The following is a 23,579-nucleotide window of genomic DNA, read 5'->3' as shown; positions in this document are numbered from 1 at the left end:
GGAAAAAACATTGGTTTACACAACATTAAGAAGTGTCTGGATACTCGGTGGAGGTGTTTTCACACCAATTTCTTGTGCTTGGTTTAGTGCCAGTAGTGAAGGTTGAGAGTTGTCCCATAATGGGAAAAAACATCTGTTCTCACAACTTACAGACTGAGCATACCACCACAGAATGGGACTGCAGGGTATTATTATCCAGCAACTAGCATTCCCTTTTATTCTGGCTCCATTGGAACAAGAATACTGGATGTAGAGAATTCGTAGTTTCAGTTAAAATTACAAATATAATTATGAAAATTTTAAAGAGGAAAGGAAATTTTTATTTTATGTGTAAGTGTTTATTTTTTATGATTTAATTTCATGGAAGTGATTTTATTTTTTACGATTTAATTTCATAGAAGTGATTTTATTTTTTACGATTTAATATCATGGAAGTGATTCTGAATGTGATTTCTTTTCAAATCAAACACTTGTAAAATTTAAACAAAAATATGTTGAGGTTCGAGCTGCAAGTTAGGAAGTCAGTTGGAGTCACGAGCTCACGGAAGCAACTCCAAGAGTGTCACTCTTGTAAATTGTTCAACCTTATTTGCAGTTGTCGACTGTTTTTAACTAATTAGAGTGTATTTGCAACATGCTAATGCCCCCATCAGTATTTGTAAGTGCCCTGGACTTGTCTGAATAAAGTCGTCTTAAGTTCAGCATCTTGTGTGTGTTGGAAACCTAAATGAACTAGCGTGGGTAAGTGCTTGAATGCCATAACCGTTTTTCCAGTACAGTATCAGGATAATTGTTAGCCTGCTTACTAACTCGGAACCTGAAACTATGTGGAATTGAAAACTGTACAGTGATTCTACCATGAAAATAAATAAATAAATGATCTACCCTGATAGCTGCATAACGATCCTCAACTTGGGAACTCCTCACCTTGGGGAAATCTGTTATCCATAGACGTATCGGGGAGGTATGGGACGCCCACCTGAGTATCCAATCCGTCTGTGGGATATGATACACAGAAGAAACTCACCTGCTTTTTAACCTACCTGTTGCTACTTTGAAAGTTTTCCAAAGGAGTTTGGCAAAGTGCTCGGTATTAGTGATGAATAGCAATGCTTCTTTTGAAGTCATTTGCATTTATCCTCACTATACAGAGCTTAGTTCTTTTAACCCTTTTACCCGCAAAAGGACTTACTGGTACGTTTCACAAAACTCATCCCTTTACCCCCATGGACGTACCGGTATGTCCTTACAAAAAAATTCTATAATATTTTTTTTTTATATTTTTGATAATTTTTTGAGAAAATTCAGGCATTTTCCAAGAGAATGAGACCAACCTGACCTCTCTATGACAAAAATTAAGGCTGTTAGAGCAATTTTAAAAAAATATACTGCAAAATGTGTTGGGGGAAAAAATAACCCCTTGGGGGTTAAGAGTTTGAAATTTCCAAAGAGCCTGGAGGTAAAAGGGTTAAGTTACATTTCCCACATCAACTCTCCTGTCTCAACCACTCCGAAAGTCCTAGGTTCAAAGTCCAAGTGGGACCTCAGCGGCCTGTCTAGTGGGCGGGGCTTACCTGCAACCCCATAGCTTTAAGGTTAAAGTAAGAGCTCAGTGTGCTGGCAGGTGGGCGGGGCTTACCCGTGATCCCGCTAACTCACAAACGCTCTCTCGTTAAGTTTTTAATGGCCGTATCCAGCTCCACTGAAACCACACTCCTATTATAATACTCAGGTTTGTAAAGAAAAAAGCAAATTACTTGAAGATGTGCGAGTTTTCCTAATTGCTTTCATAATCATTCACTTCACTTTACTTCCACTCCCAGGTAGGCTTTCAGCCTGTCAGTGGAATCAGTTGTCTTCTCCACTCAATTCTGTTTTAAAAAATTCCCTCTCTTCTCTGCTGTTCAATTGTTGGCATGTTGTTCTTTGTCAAAATCTCTTCAATTCCATCCCTCCAGCATTTACGTGGTCTACCTCTTGATCTCCTCCCACCAGGCGTCCAGTCCCATCTCTTCCTTGCAATTCTATTTCCATCCATTCTCATTAAATGTCCCAGCCATCTCACCTGTCCCTTCTCAATCTTGTTCAACATAGGAGATACCCCTACCATCCTTCTAAAATCTACATTTCTTATTCTATCTCTTCTTGTTTTGTGCATTATTGTTCTCAGGATTTTCATCTCTGAAAACGTGTAAAGTGTTTTGTAATATTTTCTAACCTGTGTAGCATCGATTTACTGGACTTGTTTTGTATTATTATTTTTTTACCTTATTTGATTTTGGACTTTACTTTATACATGAGCATAGATTTATGGAGTCCTTTTTATCCACAGAACTTTGGTTAGATTTGAAGAGAGCCAAATTGAATATATGGACTTGCAGTTCATCAGAATTTCAATATCTCCTGGTAAGTAGTGTAAATATGTTTTATTCTTAATAAAGTTTACAGAGGAGAAGTCATGGTGAAAAGTTCTAGTAAACCTTTCATCATTATTATTATTATTACTATCCAAGCTACAACCCTAGTTGGAAAAGCAAGATGCTACAAGCCTAGGGGCTCCAACAGGGAAAAATAGCCCAGTGAGGAAAGGAAATAAGGAAATAAATAAATGAAGAGAACAAATTAACAATAAATTATTCTAAAATAAGTAACAACGTCAAAACAGACATGTCATATATAAACTATTAACAACATAAAAAACAAATATGTCATAAATAAACTATAAAAGACTCATGTCCGCCTGGTCAACAAAAAAGAATTTGCTCCAACTTTGAACTTTTGAAGTTCTACTGATTCAACCACCCGATTAGGAAGATCATTCCACAACTTGGTAACAGCTGGAATAAAACTTCTAGAATACTGTGTAGTATTGAGCCTCATGATGGAGAAGGCCTGGCTATTAGAACTGTTTGCCTGCCTAGTATTACGAACAGGATAGAATTGTCCTGGGAGATCTGAATGTAAAGGATGGTCAGAGTTATGAAAAATCTTATGCAACATGCATAATGAACTAATTGAATGACGGTGCCAGAGATTAATATCTAGATCAGGAATAAGAAATTTAATAGACCGTAAGTTTCTGTCCAACAAATTAAGATGAGAATCAATAGCTGAAGACCAGATAGGAGAACAATACTCAAAACAAAGTAGAGTAAAAGAATTAAAACAATTCTTCAGAATAGATTGATCACCAAAAATCTTTAGACTTTCTCAGTAAGCCTATTTTTTGTGCAATTGAAGAAGACACAGACCTTATATGTTTCTCAAAAGTAATACCTTTGGAAATTTTGTCATCAGAAGTAAGGTGAACATATATTTGCCAGGCTACCAGGAAGCTGCCACGAGTGCAAGATGATATTGGGAACTGAGATGGAACAGAAATAGAAATTCCACATAAATAACCATGAATTCATTGGTGTAAAAAGTGGATTAAAGTTCTCCAGGATATGAACTAATGCTAGCTTCATGTTAGACGATTCATATGCGGTTTTGTTCGTGGGGGGAGGGGGGGAATAGAGCATTATATCATTTTGTAAGGTGTTGCTGAAGATTTGTGTAAGGTAAATGCAAAATAGTTTCCCATATCTAAAGTAGTGATAGACAAGGAGGTCTTTCCTCCAAGTACAGTAATTGCTTCACCAAAGTCCATACATTAAGCATTGCGAAGTTCTTGTTCGGATTAGTCATAGGTGTTATAACAGGAACCTCTTCTTAATCTAGCAGGATGGAGGGAGTTTCCCCTCTATGAAAAGTTTGCCATAGTTACTTCATTTCACCCTAAAAATGTTTGTGAGGAGGAAGCCGACATACAAAGAAAATCTACGAAAAAAGGTGAAAAGAGCAGACACAAAATATCACACAGAAGCAAACAAGTTGCGGAGAAGGAATGAAGCGGCAGGGTCGTATGGGAGCACTGAAAAGTGATAAGATATGTAATGGCTCCTCACTTATCCTTCCCGTTAGAGGATTAGACAGGGAAAGGTTTATTAGGGGTACAGATACCTATGGTTATCTTAGGATACGTCCCTGATTATGCACGATATCTTCAGATAGTGGTTCCGGGGGTTAGAACCCTGTGATACCTGACGGTAATTCTCTTTTAATATCAATCGCAGAAATATTATACAGTAGAAAGTTACTGGAGGGAACTTCCATCAGGACGACATGGCTATCTCACCCAAAAATAGATTTTTCCTATGTCAAAATCCCTTTTATATCTTTCCATTAGGGAACTCCCACAGTTATTCAAGCTTTTCAGTCAGACCCACTTCAGATTGGCATCTGAAGTTCTTGCTCAGGCCTTATTTGTATTCATCCCAATTTGGTTGGGTATATATTAGCTTATAATTCTTGTCATGTGTTTTCGTCCTAACTATTATTGACTAAACACACACGAAGAAAATGGTTTTTATGATATGAAACACTATTTTATTATTATTGCTGTATGTTATTAAAATCATTATGACTTTATTACAAAATATCATATCAAAGATACAGAGAAGTGTAATGGACTTCGTAGGATAGTATTACCTTTGATTTGGGAATGTATTGCTTAGTTCCAGAAAATTATTATTTCAAGTGTTGTTATTATTTCCGGACTTTAAAATGCCTCACACGATAGATTTCATGTTAATTAAAGAGGGAATAGCTAGCGAGATAAACTTTAAAAGTTTAGATAATCTGTTTTTTGAAGATGAATTATACAGATAGGCTTCGTAAATAATCGAGATAATATGTGGAAGATAGACAAGTTAAGTAATGCATATTGCTTATTCATTTATAAAATAAAAGTCTTGAATGGAACTTGAGAGATTTAAAAAAACAATTTTAATGATAAAATTTGAAATTTCTATACTCACCTGATGTTCATAATGCTTTATAAATATTTTAACCCTTTTACCCCCAAAGGACGTACTGGTACGTTTCACAAAACCCATCCCTTTACCCCCATGGACGTACCAGTACGTCCTTGCAAAAAAATGCTTTAAAAATTTTTTTTGTCATATTTTTGATAATTTTTTGAAAAAATTCAGGCATTTTCCAAGAGAATGAGACCAACCTGACCTCTCTATGACAAAAATTAAGGCTGTTAGAGCAATTTAAAAAAAATATACTGCAAAATGTGCTGGGGAAAAAAATAATCCCCTGGGGGTTAAGGGTTGGAAATTTCCAAAGAGCCTGGGGGTAAAAGGGTTAATTGTTGGTTATGTATTGGTGATTGCATCATGTTCCGGATGACTACATTTCTGCTCGCTTGCAAGCTCAGTTAGTAGCTCATTACTTATTTACTTTGGGTAAATACTAACACTTACTTTTATTATCTGGAATGTGATTCAATCGGCCATCTTTAGCTGATACAGCAACAATAACAAAAATATTTATAAAACAATATAAATTTCCAGGGAGGTTCATAGAGATGCTTATTACAAAAATTTCCCATATCTATTTTAAAATGTTTTCAAAAACATGATTAGAATATTTAATTTTCTTTTTCAGATTACAGTATTGACTTCCGCACGAAGTTCACCGCTGAAGAATTGTTTCATGGAAATAACTACTGCTCGTTTACAAGGAACGCCATTGCTTTTTGGCACATTATAACGACTAATTCTGTAATTTATATGTGTATGATCGATGCATGATCGTCTGAATGTTAGTTAGTTCACTGATGATCGATGATTATGTTGAGGAATTTATACGTTCTTACTTGAAAGTGGTCTCATGCTTCTCAGTGACTGAGTGGGTGTATTAACTGAACTGGGTCTTGATATTGATTGATACATACATACATACATATACCAAAGGCACTTCCCCCAATTTTGGGGGGTAGCCGACATCAACAAGAAACAAAACAAAAAAGGGGACCTCTAGTCTCTACGTTCCTCCAGCCTAACCAGGGACTCAACCGAGTTCAGCTGGTACTGCTAGGGTGCCACAGCCCAACCTCCCACATTTCCACCACAGATGAAGCTTCATACTGCTGAGTCCCCTACTGCTGCTACCTCCGCGGTCATCTAAGGCACCGGAGGAAGCAGCAGGGCCTACCGGAACTGCGTCACAATCTCTCGCCATTCATTCCTATTTCTAGCACGCTCTCTTGCCTCTCTCACATCTATCCTCCTATCACCCAGAGCTTTCTTCACACCATCCATCCACCCAAACCTTGGCCTTCCTCTTGTACTTCTCCCATCAACTCTTGCATTCATCACCTTCTTTAGCAGACAGCCACTATTGATTGATAGGTGCATTTATATGTTCGATATTAATTTATTCTTCCTTTCCAAAGATCTAAGTCTGTTTGACCTAAACTGTTCTGTCAATATCATTATTCATTATTACTACTCGTCGTCGGCGCCCACTCGTGTCCGAGTATTGGGTTCTGTCGTTAGCCATCAGCCTCCTATCTGTGGGGTGGGTGCTTATGCCTGATGTGGCTGTTAAGTCCTAGTCTGTGGTGGAAGAGTCTAGGCAAGGTACAACCCTGGCAAAATGCCTCACGTCCAAGAGGGAAAAATCAGCTGGATATAATTGATGTTTTAAGATCAGTAACAACATTTAAAGTATATTAGTCATATATACAATATAGAACTATACATATCAACGTGGTCAACAGAAAAGCGTATGTACAAACAGCTTGTTTTTGGTAGTTTTTTAAGTTCAAGTGTTAGTTGAAGGGCCATTTTTGGGTTTTAAAAATGATTTCCCCAAGTTCATATAATTTCTTTTTATTTTAACATTTCCAGAGACACATACAGTACATACTTGATTTTATTATGTCAATCCCAGTTAGTTAGTTAGTTGTGATTCCTACATCACTGTGTGGCAGAGAGGCTTCTTACGTTAGGTCTTCACCATCGATCGTTCGGCTTGCCATTCAGCTGAAAAAGAAATTTTCAATATTAAACTTACCCGGTGATCATATAGCTGTCAGCTCTGCTGCCCGACAGAAAAAACCTACGGACGAAATACGCCAGCGATCGCTATACAGGTGGGGGTGTACATCAACAGCGCCATCTGTCGAGCAGGTACTCAAGTACTCCATGTCAACACAGAACCAATTTTCTCTCTGTCGTGCCACCGGCAAGACCTACTAAATACGCTGTTGTTTTCTGGATTGATTTTCACGTTATTTGGTGAAGTATTCATTTCTGGTTATTAGCTATCGCTGTGCAGAAGTTATCTTCAATACTTCCTTGCATTCTTTTGTAGAATTTTGGATTATTTGTTGACGACTTGGATAGATTTTGAATTCCCCCCTTTGACTAATTCAAGATGTCTGACCCTTCTCAAGTCCCCAAGTACAGGAAGTGTAGCGCTAGGGACTGTTCAAGGCGTCTTCCGAAGGCCTCTATCGATCCGCACACCGTTTGTTCCAATTGTAGGGGTAAAGCCTGTCAATTGGAAGATCGATGTGAGGAATGCGTTGGGCTTTCGGAATTCGATTTTCAAGAATTCCTGAAATATGCACGTAGGCTAGAGAAGGATAGAATCAGGAGGAGTTCGTCTCGCTCAGTAGATTTTTCCTCTCCCCATGCCCCTCAACCTATTCCTTCCCCTGTAGTGGTTGCACCCGACCCCCCTGCTAGCTCTCATCAACCTTCGATGGCAGATATGATGCGTGCCATCCAGGCTCTAGGTGAGAGAGTCGAGTCATTGGCGAATGACCGCAATCAACTCATGGCTGACGTCAGGGAGTTGAAAGGTAAGAGTGCAGTGGGAAGTGAAGTGAGTGTTAGTGCAGTGAAAAGTGTCAGTGTTACGCATGAGGGTGCGTCTGTTCGTGCCTGTCGTCCTCCCAGTCCGGGACCTCTTGCAAGCTCCCAAGCCCAGGGGAGAAGCAATGTCGTACGACCAAAGGGTTCGACAGGCTTTAATCAGCGGACAGACGTTCCCTCCGTGGTTTCGGACGTATCTTGCCTAGATCGTCCCACCCACAAGAAGACGAGTGAGCCCGTTCATTCCTCGTCTGCGGAAGAGGTTTCTCGCCAGAAACGATGGACCAAGGTCTCACGGCCTCTTAAACGCAAGGTCCCTTCCGAGCAAGTCCAACGGCCCAGGTGTAGCCACTGGGTCAGTTCGGACTTGCTGCAGTCCTCCGACGACTGCACACCTCCTAAGAGAGGCAAAGTGGTACCGCAACAGGCAGTAACTCCGTCTGTTGCCGCACCAGCTGCTGTAGACCCTAAGTGGTCTTTGCTACAGTCTATGCAGACTCAGTTAGCTTCCTTTATGCAGGAGTATCGTGCGGAGAAGGTTGACGCTGCACCCGTTAGCCTACAACCAACCACGGTTGTGCGCCCAGCAGACGATGAGGCTGCGTGCTCCCACACTCCAGCTGTGAGAGCTCCACCACCCATGCGCAGTCGACCCTGCCAGACGCATGTTGACGTTCACAGACGCACGGAACCCTCCGTTGACGTGCGTGTGCTACCACAACAACAGGAGTGTGGAGTTCAGTTGCCGTGTTTTGACGCGGTGCGTCAGCCTCCGCAACCCACGGTGGTCTCCGCTATCCGACCACAGTCAGGAGTAGATGCTTTGCGTCCCCACTCAGCTATGGTTGTGGCCAGTTCTCAGACTGACCAACGGTTCCATGACGTTGGGTCCAGTGCAGCCACGCATGCACCCCTGCTGCCGGACTCAGCCGTCCAGCTTTTACCTACTCCTTTGCCGCTTCCTCCTCAACATTCAGACGATGGACTCTCTGATGATGACGAAGCTGCACATCTTGACGACCAACACTCGGACATCGACGAACCCAAGACCACGCCTCCCTCCTTAGACTTTAGGAAAGTGCTTGCGCTGTTCAAGGATTTATATCCGGATCAGTTTGTGTCTGCAGCACCACGCTCGCCTCCCTCTGAGTTCGCTTTAGGCATGCAGTCAGCAGCACCTGCCTTTACGAAGCTCGTACTCGCTCGCTCGTCCAAGAGAGCTTTCAGGGTACTGGGAGAGTGGTTGCAGTCCAAAAAGCAACTTGGGAAGACAACCTTCATGTTTCCCCCGGCCAAGATTGCTTCCAGATCTAGCGTCTGGTATGCCACGGGAGAAGTTCTCGGCTTGGGAGTTCCTGCCTCTGCCCAGGGCGACTTCTCAAGTCTGGTAGACTCTCCCCGCAGGCTGGCTATGAGACGCTCCAAGATTTGCTGGACTCCTTCGGATATGGACCATCTTATGAAAGGAGTTTTCCGTGCTTTCGAAGTCTTTAACTTCTTGGACTGGTGTTTGGGAGCGTTGAGCAGGAAGACCTCACCTTCTGATAAGGAAACTTCCATGCTCATTATGTCCTGCATGGACAAAGCCATACGGGATGGTTCTAGTGAGCTTGCGGCTTCTTTCGTGTCCGGGGTCCTCAAGAAGCGGGATCACCTTTGCTCCTTCTTGTCTACTGGAGTCACCCCATGTCAAAAGTCGGAACTTATGTTTGCTCCGCTCTCGAAGTGTCTCTTCCCTGAAGAGTTGATCAAGGAGATTGCCGCCTCCTTGATCCAGAAAGACACTCATGACCTGGTGGCGTCATCCGCACGCAAAGCCACCCCTTTGCCATCCGTGCCTAGACCCAGGATGGACACTCCAGCGTCAAGGTTCATTCCGCCCTTTCGTGGCAGAGCCTCCAGCAGAGGAGGTGCTCGTGCCGAAAGACAACGTGGGAGCAAGAAGAAGGGTTCCAAGTCCTCTAGAGGCAGAGTCTGACTGCCACCTTCTTCAGGCAGCAGTGGGAGCCAGGCTCAAGAACTACTGGCAGGCCTGGGAGAACAGGGGTGCAGACGCACAGTCTGTGAAGTTACTCAGAGAGGGGTACAGGATTCCATTCTTGCGCAAGCCCCCTCTAGTAACAACTCCCATCGACCTCTCTCCCAGGTACAGAGAGGAGGACAAGAGGCTAGCTTTACAGCAAGAGGTGTCTCTCTTACTTCAAAAGGGAGCGGTAGTCATAGTCCGGGACCATCAATCCCCGGGCTTCTACAACCGTCTCTTCCTAGTGGCGAAGAAGACAGGAGGGTGGAGACCGGTGCTAGACGTCAGTGCTCTGAATGTCTTTGTCACAAAGCAGACGTTCACCATGGAGACGACAAAGTCGGTTCTAGCATCGGTCAGGAAGGAAGACTGGATGGTCTCGTTAGACCTAAAGGACGCTTACTTTCACGTCCCCATCCACCCAGATTCCCAACCTTTTCTAAGGTTCGTTTTCGGGAAGGTTGTATACCAGTTCCAAGCCCTGTGCTTTGGCCTAAGCACGGCACCTCTAGTTTTTACCAAACTGATGAGGAATATTGCCAAATTCCTGCATTTAGCAGACATCAGAGCCTCCCTCTATTTGGACGACTGGCTTTTAAGAGCTGCGTCAAGTCGTCGCTGTCTGGAGAATCTCAAGTGGACTCTGGATCTGACCGAGGAATTGGGTCTCCTGGTCAATATGGAAAAGTCCCAACTCGTCCCATCCCAAACTATAGTATACCTAGGAATGGAGATTCAGAGTCAAGCTTTTCGGGCTTTTCCGTCGGCCCCCAGAATCAGTCAAGCCCAAGAATGCATCCAGAACATGCTGAAGAAGGACCGATGTTCAGTCAGACAGTGGATGAGTCTGATAGGGACGCTTTCATCACTGGACCAGTTCATCGCGTTAGGGAGACTCCACCTCCGACCCCTTCAATTTCACCTAGCTGTTCACTGGAGAAAGGACAAGACGCTAGAAGCGGTCTCGGTTCCTATTTCCGAGAAGATGAAGTCTTCACTGACTTGGTGGAAGAACAACATTCTGCTCAGGGAGGGTCTGCCACTGGCTGTTCAGACCCCCGACCACCTTCTCTTCTCGGACGCATCGGACACGGGCTGGGGTGCGACATTGGACGGTCGGGAATGCTCGGGCACGTGGAATACGGATCAAAGAACGTTGCACATCAACTGCAAGGAGCTACTGGCAGTTCATCTGGCCTTGAGAAGCTTCAAGTCCCTCCTTCTAGGCAAGGTGGTGGAGGTGAACTCCGACAACACCACAGCCTTGGCGTACATCTCCAAGCAAGGAGGGACTCATTCGATGACGTTGTACGAGATCGCAAGGGACCTCCTCACCTGGTCAAGAGATCGAAACGTATCCCTAGTAACGAGGTTCATTCAAGGCGACATGAATGTCATGGCAGACCGCCTCAGCCGGAAGGGTCAAATCATCCCAACAGAGTGGACCCTTCACAAGAATGTATGCAACAGACTATGGGCCTTGTGGGGTCAGCCTACCATAGATCTGTTCGCAACCTCGATGACCAAGAGGCTCCCAATTTATTGCTCACCGATTCCGGACCCAGCAGCAGTTCACATAGATGCCTTTCTTCTGGATTGGTCCCATCTAGACCTTTATGCGTTCCCCCCGTTCAAGATTGTCAACAAGGTACTGCAGAAGTTCGCCTCTCACGAAGGGACAAGGTTGACGTTGGTTGCTCCCCTCTGGCCCGCGAGAGAATGGTTCACCGAGGTACTGCAATGGCTAGTAGACGTTCCCAGAACACTTCCTCTAAGAGTGGACCTTCTGCGTCAGCCGCATGTAAAGAAGGTACACCCAAGCCTCCACGCTCTTCGTCTGACTGCCTTCAGACTATCGAAAGACTCTCGAGAGCTAGAGGCTTTTCGAAGGAGGCAGCCAGAGCGATTGCTAGAGCAAGGAGGACATCCACTCTCAAAGTCTACCAGTCGAAGTGGGAAGTCTTCCGAAGCTGGTGCAAGTCGAAATCAGTATCCTCAACCAGTACCTCTGTAACTCAGATAGCTGACTTCCTTTTATACCTAAGGAAGGAAAGATCCCTTTCAGCTCCCACGATCAAGGGTTACAGAAGCATGTTGGCAGCAGTCTTCCGTCACAGAGGCTTAGATCTGTCCAACAACAAGGATCTACAAGACCTCCTTAAGTCTTTTGAGACCACGAAGGAGCGTCGGTTGGCCACACCAGGTTGGAACTTAGACGTGGTACTAAGATTCCTTATGTCAGCAAGGTTCGAACCACTTCAATCAGCCTCTTTTAAAGATCTCACTTTGAAAACTCTTTTCCTCGTCTGCTTAGCAACAGCTAAAAGAGTCAGTGAGATACACGCCTTCAGCAGGAACATTGGATTTACATCTGAAACGGCTACATGTTCCTTACAGCTTGGTTTTTTAGCCAAAAACGAACTTCCTTCTCATCCTTGGCCCAAATCGTTCGATATTCCAAGCCTTGCTAATTTGGTTGGAAATGAACAAGAAAGAGTACTATGCCCTGTAAGAGCTCTTAAGTACTATTTGAGACGTACTAAGCCATTACGTGGACATTCAGAAGCTTTATGGTGCGCCATTAAGAAACCTTCTTTACCCATGTCGAAGAATGCAGTTTCTTATTATATCAGACTTTTGATTCGAGAAGCTCATTCCCATCTGAATGAGGAGGACCATGCTTTGCTGAAGGTAAGGACACATGAAGTTAGAGCTGTCGCGACTTCAGTGGCCTTCAAACAAAACAGATCTCTGCAGAGTGTAATGGATGCAACCTATTGGAGAAGCAAGTCAGTGTTCGCATCATTTTACCTTAAAGATGTCCAGTCTCTTTACGAGAACTGCTACACCCTGGGACCATTCGTAGCAGCGAGTGCAGTAGTGGGTGAGGGCTCAACCACTACATTCCCCTAATTCCATAACCTTTTTAATCTTTCTCTTGAAATGCTTTTTATTGTTGTTTTTTGGGTTGTCCGGAAGGCTAAGAAGCCTTTCGCATCCTGGTTGATTTGGCGGGTGGTCAAATTCTTTCTTGAGAAGCGGCTAGATTAGAGGTTTTGATGAGGTCCTTTAGTATGGGTTGCAACCCTTCATACTTCAGCTCCTAGGAGTCGCTCAGCATCCTATGAGGATTGCGAGGCTCAGTAAGGAAGACGTACTTAAAAAAGGCAGAGTAATTGTTCAAGTCGACTTCCTTACCAGGTACTTATTAATTTTATGTTTGTTATTTTGAATAACTGCTAAAATGAAATACGAAATACTTAGCTCTTATTGTTAACATATATGCTGGTCTCTACCCACCCCCCTGGGTGTGAATCAGCTATATGATCACCGGGTAAGTTTAATATTGAAAAATGTTATTTTCATTAGTAAAATAAATTTTTGAATATACTTACCCGGTGATCATAAATTAAAGGACCCACCCTTCCTCCCCAATAGAGACCCAGTGGGCCGAGGAGAAAATTGGTTCTGTGTTGACATGGAGTACTTGAGTACCTGCTCGACAGATGGCGCTGTTGATGTACACCCCCACCTGTATAGCGATCGCTGGCGTATTTCGTCCGTAGGTTTTTTCTGTCGGGCAGCAGAGCTGACAGCTATATGATCACCGGGTAAGTATACTCAAAAATTTATTTTACTAATGAAAATAACATTTTCCCGTATTCCCCAGTCTCCGTTTGTCGGCAGCATTTAAGGATGCCATCCAACATCCATTGGAATTCTAGACGTTTACTCCTTTGTGCCAATTTTCCTGTTTTGCCGATTACTCAGCATTTGGTAAACAACATTGAAGCTTAGCATGACTGATCTTTTCCGACCGGCCACTTACCGATGTCATCCAGATCAGCTTTTTTCTTTCCTCCACCAGGGAAGCTCCTCAATCTATCCTTCTCGAGCCCAGGTGATGAGCGGTAGATAAGACTTCTTGCCTCATGACTATCTTAGCCTTGACTAAGTAGGTAGGAGATTGCATATTTTGGCCTGTGTCATATGTCATTCTTGAGGATATATTATCTTCATAGGTTCGGGGTAAATACCTAAAAGCCAGCTGTCCGTGAGTTCAAGTGCATCTTCATCTCTTCCCTACAGAAAGCATACTGTTTCTTCATGACTTCATGGAACAGGAGTCTTGAATTTCGCTCTTGTACATGATTGAACTACTTTGATATTTCCAAGGAAAGTAAATCAGTTAATTTGGTTATAGGGAGTTTTTCCCTCCTAAGATTAAATCTCCTATTAAAGGAAGGTTTGCATTTGTGTAGGAACAAATCACAAAGTTTGAAGTAATTTGTGATTTTACCTATGTCTGTTTGTTGCCAGCCTGACCCAAAAAGTTACAACTGAATTTTGATGAAAATTGTATATGTCAGAAATGGCCTAGCTTAGAATTGATTAGATTTTTGCATCCGGATTCATGATTGCTAATATACAGTAGATTAATTCACAGTCACCATATGGAAGAGGAAGAGCTTGGGTTGTAAACGTGAGTAAAATGTTGACAATCTTCATTGGCGAAAGTCTGAAATCTCTGGTTGCTCTTTTTACTTGTTCCTAAGTATACAAACTTGGATCCTTTAACCACCTTGCGAGTTGCGAGTCCTAGGTTTAAGGTCAAAGTGGGAACTAATTAGACTATGAGGTGGGCGGGGCTTACCCTTCACCCTCCAGCTAACTACCGCCACCTCGTTAATAATAGCCGCATCTATCTTTGCTGATATTATACTCCTATTGAAGGGCTCAGGTTGGTATAGTAAGGAAAAATATAAATTACTTTACAAATTTGTAATTTTTTATAGAAACGTATAGTACAGTAGTGCACAAATCGCAGTTTTAAGTATTTTAAAATTTAATTTCCAATGCTGATTAGAATTTTATCTGGAACAGAATTACATCTTTAAAAAATTGTGATTTTTCACTATTTAAATGTTCTACCGGAAATTGCAGTTTCAAGTATTTTAAAACTTCCAATGTTAAATAAAATTTTATCTGGAACAGAATTACATCTTTTAAAATTTGTGATTTTTCAAAATTTAAACGTACAGTACTAGAAATTGGAGTTTTAAATGTATTAATTTCCAATGCTAATTGAAATTTAAAGGTACAGTACACTACTGGTACTGTATTCACAAATTTTAAATATTTTTTAATTTTAAATTGTAATTGAAATTGAATCTGGAACAGAGAATTATATCTTTAAGAATTTGTGATTTTCAAAATTTAAATGTACATTACATGTATTGGAAACTGCAGTTTTAAATTTTTAATTAAAGTGCTATTTGAAATTGAGTCTGGAATAGAGAATTAATCTTCAAGATACTCGCTTAATTAAGCTAGGTTGAACTGCAATACTTATGTGATGCATGTAGGCGCATGTGTGTGAGCGTATGTGTGGGAGAAAGAATAAGTATTTGCTGAAAGATATCATCATTAACATGCTTTTTTTCATTTACCTTCTTTTGTTTAATTGTTTATATTATATTATATTCTTTTTACTTGCCTCTTTTTTCTTTTTACAGTGTGTCTTTATGAAACGTCATCCGCAGTTTGCCTTGTTCCTGAGAAATTATGTGCGACAGAGATACAGTTCATTAATTTGTATCATATAGCGCTGAATGGCCTTTGATGCCCCAGTGCTTGGCTTGAGGCCAAAATTTTCTAATCCTATCCTTATATTAGGGGTCTCTGTTCCTTTGTTAGGGTCATGTATTGTTTGAAAAAAAAGGAAAAATGTTAATAGTTTAAAGATTTTACGGCTAAGTGTTGATAAACCCTGGCTTCCGGAGAAGTAATATGAACATCAGATGAGTATAGAAATAACAGATTTTATCATTAAAATTCTAATTTTAGATATCAGGTCAAGGTTAATGATATGCTGTACAGTACAGGATGTTCCTTAATGTAAATTAAGTGGTAGAATTGGTTTCATATGACACATATCATCATCACTTTGTTATTTAAAAGAAAAGTAGGTCCTATTTTTGCCCGACAGTATTCGATTATTTTGATACTGTATTAGTATTGTTGTCTGTTTCCATTATCGTGTTTGACAGGTTATTTCTGTAAACAATTCTAGGAAATAGTTACGGGCTGAGTCCTTCAGTTTTATTTTAAACAGGATTAAGATAAATCATGCATTGTGGCTTTTACTGCACAATATTCTTTATGTCAGCTCTTGATGTTTATGTTATGACTGTTTTTTCTTGTTTAGTTTATGGAGGAAACAGGTAGAAGACATTACTGCCCCTTATTATTTGATGGAGAATTGAATAGTTTAAGATTTCATGACAGTTATAGAGGGTACGTTTTCTAAGAATTCATGATTGCGATTGATAATGCGTTTGATTTTAATAGTTTCCGTGTAGGTACAGGTATCACCCGGGCCCTGTAAGTCAGAAAGGCTTCCCTTTAGGGTTATCAGTGCAAGGATTATTAACATGGAGCTTCCTCCTTTACTATGTGTAGTTGAGAACCCTTCAGGTTTCCAAACAGATTTTCACGGTCACGGAAATTACTTTTGTAAAATCTATTACGTTTTGTATTTCTTCTTATCACTGCTTCAGTGAAGGATATTCACTTAAATTTAAATCAATTGTCGGTCACTAATAGTTTAGAGTACAAAAATAGATTATTGTATCATAATCTGAATGATAATGCCATGCATATTTAATCTCTTGGGATAAGTTAGTTTTGGTATGGTTGCCAAAGTGCTGTTTGATAGTTCTTATTGGGCTTCTTACTTTTTATGTAGCGAGATCTCTTGACTTGGTTAGTTGTAACTGTGGTAATTGACTCTTCAAGGTTTACAATTCTTAAATATTTTTAGTTCATCTGCAGTTAGATTTGTTCCCTAAATCCAGCTCCTCTTATTTCAGTGAATCATTTCATATTTCATTGACTAAATACGTTTTTTGCTTCTGCTCGATGCTTGAAATTTAGGTAGTTTTTTATGTTCCTTGCAGTAACTAGAGTTCTTGCACATTCTCAGCATTGCTCCTGCATAGATATTGTTTTTTCTATTAACTAAGATAAACGTATTTTAATTTTAGTTTATGCAACATTATCTATCTTTCAAACAGATGCTAAAAAAGATATGATGTTGGGAACATTAAGCATTTTTTGAGATACATCTATAGAAACTTGGGTATACATTTCATTTTTACTTTACGCTTAATTTTGTAGAATTTTAAAGAATTAACTTTACTTTTTCAATATTAATCTTACCCGTTGATCATGTAGCTGCAGCTCTGCTGCCCGACAGAAAAAACCTACGGGCGGAATACGCCAGCGATCGCTATACAGGTGGGGGTGTACATCAACAGCGCCATCTGTCTAGTAGGTACTCAAGTACTTCTTGTCAACAAAGAACCAATTTTCTCTCTGTCGTGCCACCGGCAAGACCTACTTGATACGCTGTTGTTTCTGGAGTTGATTTTCACGCTATTTGGTGAAGTATTCTCTCTAGTTATTAGCTTTCGCTGTACAGAAGTTATCATCAATACTTTATCACTTTCATTGATTAGATTTTGGATTATTTGTTGACGACTTGGATAGATTTTGGATTTCCCCCTTTGACTAATTCAAGATGTCTGACCCTACTCAAGTCCCCAAGTACAGGCAGTGTAGCGCTAGGGACTGTTCTAGGCGTCTTCCGAAGGCCTCTATAAATCCTCACACCGTTTGTTCCAATTGTAGGGGTAAAGCCTGTCAATTGGAAGATCGATGTGAGGAATGCGCTGGGCTTTCGGAATTCGATTTTCAAGAATTCCTTAAGAATGCACGTAGGCTAGAGAAGGATAGGATCAGGAGGAGTTCGTCTCGCTCTTTTGATTTTTCCTCTCCCCATGCCCCACAACCTATTCCTTCCCCTGTAGTGGTTACACCCGACCCTTCTACTAGCTCTCATCAACCTTCGATGGCGGATATGATGCGTGCCATTCAGGCTCTTGGTGACAGAGTTGAGTCATTAGCGAATGACCGCAATCAACTCTTGGCTGACGTCAAAGAGTTGAAGGAGAAAAGTGCAGTGGGAAGTGTAGTGAGTGTCAGTGCAGTGAAAAGTGTCAGTGTCACGCATGAGGGTGCGTCTGTTCGTGCCTGTCGTCCTCCCAGTCCGGGACCTCTTGCAAGCTCCCAAGCCCAGGGGAGAAGCAATGTCGTACGACCAAAGGGTTCGACAGGCCTTGATCAGCGTACAGACGTACCCTCCGTGGTTGAGGACGTATCTTGCAGAGATCGTCCCACCCACAAACAGACGAGTGAGCCCATTCATTCCTCGTCTGCGGAAGAGGTTTCTCGACAGAAACGCTGGACCAAGGTCTCACGACCTCTCAAGCGCAAGGTCCCTTCCGAGCGAGTCCAACGGCCCAGGTGTAGCCACTGGGTCAGTTCGGACTCGCCGCAGTCTTCCGAAGACTGCACACCTCCCAAGAGAGGTAGAGTGGTTCCGCAGCAGGCAATCACTCCGTCTGTTGCCGCACCAACCGCTGTAGACCCTAAGTGGTCTTTGCTGCAGTCTATGCAGACTCAGCTAGCTTCCTTCATGCAGGAGTATCGTGCTGAGAAGGTTGACGCTGCACCCGTTAACCTACAACCTGCCACGGTTGTGCGCTCAGCTGACACTGCGGCTGCCTGCTCCCACACTCCGGCTGTGAGAGCTCCACCACCGATGCGCAGTCGACCCTGCCAGACGCATGTTGACGTTAGCCGACGTGCGGCACCTTCCGTTGACATGCGTGAGCTACCGCATCAGCAGGAAGGTGGAGTCAAGCTGCCGTGTTTTGACGCGATGCGTCAGTCTCCGCAACCCACGGCAGTCCCCACCACGCACCACCACTCCGCTTTGGTTGTTGCCAGCTCTCAGACTGACCAACAGCGGCATGACGTTGGATCCAGTGCAGCTACGCATGCACCCGTGCTGCCGGATTCAGCCGTTCAGCTTTCTTCTCCTCCTTTGCCACTTCCTCCTCAGCATTCGGATGAAGGAATCTCTGATGACAACGAAGCTGCGCATTTGGACGATCAACACTCCGACATAGATGAACCCAAGACTACGCCTCCCTCCTTAGACTTTAGGAAAGTCCTTGCCCTGTTTAAGGAGTTGTATCCGGACCAGTTTGTGTCTGCAGCTCCACGCTCACCTCCCTCTGAGTTCGCTTTAGGCATGCAGTCAGCAGCTCCTGCCTTTACGAAGCTCGTACTCGCTCGCTCATCTAAGAGAGCTTTAAGGGTACTGGGAGAGTGGTTGCAGGCCAAGAAGCAACTTGGGAAGACATCCTTCATGTTTCCCCCGACCAAGCTTGCTTCCAAATCTAGCGTCTGGTATGCCACGGGAGAAGTTCTCGGCTTGGGAGTTCCTGCCTCTGCCCAGGGCGACTTCTCAAGTCTGGTAGACTCTCCCCGCAGACTGGCTATGAGACGCTCCAAGATTTGCTGGACCTCTTCGGACATGGACCATCTTTTGAAGGGAGTTTTCCGTGCGTTCGAGATCTTTAACTTCCTGGACTGGTGTTTGGGAGCCTTGAGCAGGAAGACCTCACCTTCGGATAAGGACTCTGCCATGCTCATCATGTCCTGCATGGACAAAGCCATACGGGATGGGTCTGGCGAGCTTGCGGCTTCTTTCGTGTCTGGAGTTATCAAGAAGCGGGATCACCTTTGCTCCTTCTTGTCGGCGGGAGTCACCCCATGTCAGAAGTCAGAACTGATGTTTGCTCCGCTATCGAAGTGTCTCTTTCCTGAAGAGCTGATCAAGGGGATTGCTGCCTCGTTGATCCAGAAAGACACTCATGACCTGGTGGCGTCATCCGCACGTAAAGTCACAGCTTTACCTTCCGTGCCTAGACCTAGGATGGACACACCAGCGTCTAGGTTCATTCCGCCCTTTCGTGGCAGAACCTCCAGCAGAGGAGGTACTCGTGCCGTTAGTCAACGTGGCAACAAGAAGAAGGGTTCCAAGTCCTCAAAAGGCAGAGTCTGACTGCCACCTTCTTCAGACAGCAGTGGGAGCCAGGCTCAAGAACTACTGGCAGGCCTGGGAGAACAGGGGTGCAGACGCACAGTCTGTGAAGTTACTCAGAGAGGGGTACAGGATTCCATTCTTGCGCAAGCCCCCTCTAGCAACAACTCCCATCGACCTCTCTCCCAGGTACAGAGAGGAGGACAAGAGGCTAGCTTTACAGCAAGAGGTGTCTCTCTTGCTACAAAAGGGAGCGGTAGTCATAGTCCGGGACCATCAATCCCCGGGCTTCTACAACCGTCTCTTCTTAGTGGCGAAGAAGACAGGAGGGTGGAGACCGGTGCTAGACGTCAGTGCTCTGAATGTCTTTGTCACCAAGCAGACGTTCACCATGGAGACGACGAAGTCGGTTCTAGCATCGGTCAGGAAGGAAGACTGGATGGTCTCGTTAGACCTAAAGGACGCGTACTTTCACGTCCCCATCCACCCAGATTCCCAACCTTTTCTAAGGTTCGTTTTCGGGAAGGAGGTATACCAGTTCCAAGCCCTGTGCTTTGGCCTAAGCACGGCACCTCTAGTTTTTTACCAAACTGATGAGGAATATTGCCAAATTCCTGCATTTAGCAGACATTAGAGCCTCCCTCTATTTGGACGACTGGCTTTTAAGAGCTGCGTCAAGTCGTCGCTGTCTGGAGAATCTCAAATGGACTTTGGATCTGACCAAGGAATTGGGTCTCCTGGTCAATATGGAAAAGTCCCAACTCGTCCCATCCCAAACTATAGTATATCTAGGTATGGAGATTCAGAGTCAAGCTTTTCGGGCTTTTCCGTCGGCCCCCAGAATCAGTCAAGCCCAAGAATGCATCCAGAGCATGCTGAAGAGGAACCGATGTTCAGTCAGACAGTGGATGAGTCTGATAGGGACGCTTTCATCGCTGGACCAGTTCATCGCGTTAGGGAGACTCCACCTCCAACTCCTTCAGTATCACCTGGCTGCTCACTGGAGAAAGGACATGACGTTAGAAGCGGTCTCAGTTCCTATCTCCGAGAAGATGAAGTCTGCACTGACTTGGTGGAAGAACAACATTCTGCTCAGGGAAGGTCTACCACTGGCTGTTCAGACCCCCGACCACCTTCTCTTCTCGGACGCATCGGACACGGGCTGGGGTGCGGACACTGGACGGTCGGGAATGCTCGGGCACGTGGAATTCGGATCAAAGAGCACTGCACATCAACTGCAAGGAGCTACTGGCAGTTCATCTGGCCTTGAGAAGCTTCAAGTCCCTCCTTCTAGGCAAGGTGGTGGAAGTGAATTCCGACAACACCACAGCCTTGGCGTACATCTCCAAGCAAGGAGGGACTCATTCGATGACGTTGTTCGAGATCGCAAGGGACCTCCTCACCTGGTCAAGAGATCGAAAAATATCTCTAGTAACGAGGTTCATTCAAGGCGACATGAATGTCATGGCAGACCGCCTCAGCCGGAAGGGTCAGATCATCCCAACAGAATGGACCCTTCACAAGAATGTTTGCAGCAGACTTTGGGCCTTGTGGGGTCAGCCCACCATAGATCTGTTCGCTACCTCGATGACCAAGAGGCTCCCAATTTATTGCTCACCGATTCCGGACCCAGCAGCAGTTCACATAGATGCCTTTCTTCTGGATTGGTCCCATCTAGACCTTTATGCGTTCCCCCCGTTCAAGATTGTCAACAAGGTACTGCAGAAGTTCGCCTCTCACGAAGGGACAAGGTTGACGTTGGTTGCTCCCCTCTGGCCCGCGAGAGAATGGTTCACCGAGGGTACTGCAATGGCTAGTAGACGTTCCCAGGACTCTTCCTCTAAGAGTGGACCTTCTGCGTCAGCCGCATGTAAAGAAGGTACACCCAAGCCTCCACGCTCTTCGTCTGACTGCCTTCAGACTATCGAAAGACTCTCAAGAGCTAGAGGCTTTCGAAGGAGGCAGCCAGAGCGATTGCCAGAGCAAGGAGGACATCCACTCTCAAGGTCTACCAGTCAAAATGGGAAGTCTTCCGAAGCTGGTGCAAGGCGAATTCAGTATCCTCAACCAGTACCTCTGTAACTCAGATAGCTGACTTCCTTTTAGACCTAAGGAAGGTAAGATCCCTTTCAGCTCCTACGATCAAAGGTTACAGAAGCATGTTGGCAGCAGTCTTCCGCCACAGAGGCTTAGATCTTTCCAACAACAAAGATCTACAGGACCTCCTTAAGTCTTTTGAGACCTCGAAGGAACGTCGGTTGGCCACACCAGGTTGGAACTTAGACGTGGTTTTAAGGTTCCTGATGTCAGCAAGGTTCGAACCGCTTCAATCAGCCTCTTTTAAAGATCTCACTTTAAAGACTCTTTTCCTCGTCTGCTTAGCAACAGCTAAAAGAGTCAGTGAGATACACGCCTTCAGCAGGAACATAGGATTTACATCTGAAACGGCCTACATGTTCCTTACAGCTTGGTTTTTTTAGCTAAAAACGAACTCCCTTCTCGTCCTTGGCCCAAATCGTTCGAGATTCCAAGTCTGTCCAGTTTGGTTGGAAACGAACAAGAGAGAGTACTATGCCCAGTAAGAGCTCTTAAGTACTATTTAAGACGTACGAAGCCATTACGAGGACAATCAGAAGCTTTATGGTGCTCTATTAAGAAACCTGCTTTACCGATGTCGAAGAACGCAGTTTCTTATTACATCAGACTTTTGATTAGAGAAGCTCATTCTCATCTGAATGAGGAAGACCATGCTTTGCTGAAGGTAAGGACACATGAAGTTAGAGCTGTCGCAACTTCAGTGGCCTTCAAACAAAACAGATCTCTGCAGAGTGTAATGGATGCAACCTATTGGAGAAGCAAGTCAGTGTTCGCATCATTTTACCTTAAAGATGTCCAGTCTCTTTACGAGAACTGCTACACCCTGGGACCATTCGTAGCAGCGAGTGCAGTAGTAGGTGAGGGCTCAACCACTACATTCCCATAATCCCATAACCTTTTTTAATCTTTCTCTTGAAATGCTTTTTATTGTTGTTTTTGGGTTGTACGGAAGGCTAAGAAGCCTTTCGCATCCTGGTTGATTTGGCGGGTGGTCAAATTCTTTTCTTGAGAAGCGCCTAGATTAGAGGTTGTGATGAGGTCCTTTAGTATGGGTTGCAGCCCTTCATACTTCAGCACCTAGGAGTCGCTCAGCATCCTAAGAGGATCGCGAGGCTCAGTAAGGAAGACGTACTTAAAAAGGCAGAGTAATTGTTCAAGTCGACTTCCTTACCAGGTACTTATTAATTTTATGTTTGTTATTTTGAATAACTGCTAAAATGAAATACGGAATACTTAGCTTCTAATGTTAACATGTATGCTGGTCTCCACCCACCCCCCTGGGTGTGAATCAGCTACATGATCAACGGGTAAGATTAATATTGAAAAATGTTATTTTCCTTAGTAAAATAAATTTTTGAATATACTTACCCGTTGATCATGAATTAAAGGACCCGCCCTTCCTCCCCATAGAGACCCAGTGGACCGAGGAGAAAATTGGTTCTTTGTTGACAAGAAGTACTTGAGTACCTACTAGACAGATGGCGCTGTTGATGTACACCCCCACCTGTATAGCGATCGCTGGCGTATTCCGCCCGTAGGTTTTTTCTGTCGGGCAGCAGAGCTGCAGCTACATGATCAACGGGTAAGTATATTCAAAAATTTATTTTACTAAGGAAAATAACATATTTATGGGTGGGAGTTTCCTTTTGCATAGCATAATTTCATGTATTAACAAAAAAGTTAGGTGAACATTTGTTGAAATTACAATTTTTCAATATTAATCTTACCCGATGATCATGTAGCTGTCAACTCTGTTGCCCGACAGAAATCTACGGTCGGGATACGCCAG

At 43.5% G+C, this 23,579-nt stretch overlaps 1 long non-coding RNA gene across 2 annotated transcripts in view; it reads left to right on the top strand.

Moving 5' to 3' along the window:
• LOC137636119 (uncharacterized) overlaps positions 1-16,888 on the top strand; it is a 36,850-nt gene extending 19,962 nt beyond the window's left edge. Inside the window, exons 3-4 of one of the 2 annotated variants that reach the window (XR_011042945.1) lie at positions 2,333-2,406; positions 15,255-16,888. This is a non-coding gene — a long non-coding RNA (uncharacterized lncRNA). Of the gene's footprint in view, positions 1-2,332; positions 2,407-5,496; positions 5,775-15,254 lie in introns of those variants that run through there. The other variant, XR_011042944.1, reaches the window with a different exon arrangement.
• The last annotated feature ends 6,691 nt before the right edge of the window (positions 16,889-23,579 follow it).

This window comes from Palaemon carinicauda, unplaced genomic scaffold (assembly GCF_036898095.1).
Source record: "Palaemon carinicauda isolate YSFRI2023 unplaced genomic scaffold, ASM3689809v2 scaffold234, whole genome shotgun sequence".
NCBI classification, from domain to species: domain Eukaryota; kingdom Metazoa; phylum Arthropoda; class Malacostraca; order Decapoda; family Palaemonidae; genus Palaemon; species Palaemon carinicauda.
The sequence above is the reverse complement of the archived record's forward strand: the minus strand, read 5'-3'. Positions and strand labels throughout refer to the sequence as shown.